This window comes from Eimeria mitis, genomic scaffold (assembly GCF_000499745.2).
Source record: "Eimeria mitis Houghton genomic scaffold, Emh_scaff4783, whole genome shotgun sequence".
Lineage (NCBI taxonomy): Eukaryota > Apicomplexa > Conoidasida > Eucoccidiorida > Eimeriidae > Eimeria > Eimeria mitis.
Window position 1 is genome coordinate 2,357 of NW_013573082.1, and position 493 is coordinate 2,849.

Sequence of the window (493 nt, forward strand, 5' to 3'; positions counted from 1 at the left end):
GCATCCCAAACTGACCCCTCCCCACATCTATATATAAATATAAAAATATATTAAATAAATAAATTAATATATATATTAATTTATAAATTTAAATTTATATTTATATACGAACCTATCTTTTGTTTGTGTAAGGTTCGTAAGATGCCGCTGCCAGGATGCTGCAGCATGGGCATTCATTAACTCTAGGTTTACATGTGCTGCTGCTGCATGCTGCAGCAGCTGCTGGCATGTATTTACAGTTTTCTCCCAAGCCTTTATATCTGTTTGTTTAGACCCAGAAGGAACAGAGAAAGATGTATATTTATTTAAGTCGAGAGAAGGGATAGGGTCACCTAGTACATACACCGCACGCAGTTTATATTCTATACACATATTTTGCTACCTTTTGTTTATTCATTTTTTTATACACTTCTATTGATATTTCTTTCTCTCTCTGTATATATATATATATATATATATATATATATATATATATATATATATATATATATAT

General features: G+C 29.8%; 1 protein-coding gene across 1 annotated transcript in view; it reads right to left on the reverse strand.

Annotated features, from left to right (window-relative positions):
- EMH_0077650 (uncharacterized protein) overlaps window positions 1–493 on the reverse strand; it is a gene marked incomplete at both ends in the record, with an annotated part of 3,476 nt that overhangs the window by 2,288 nt on the left and 695 nt on the right. The window lies entirely within an intron of this gene.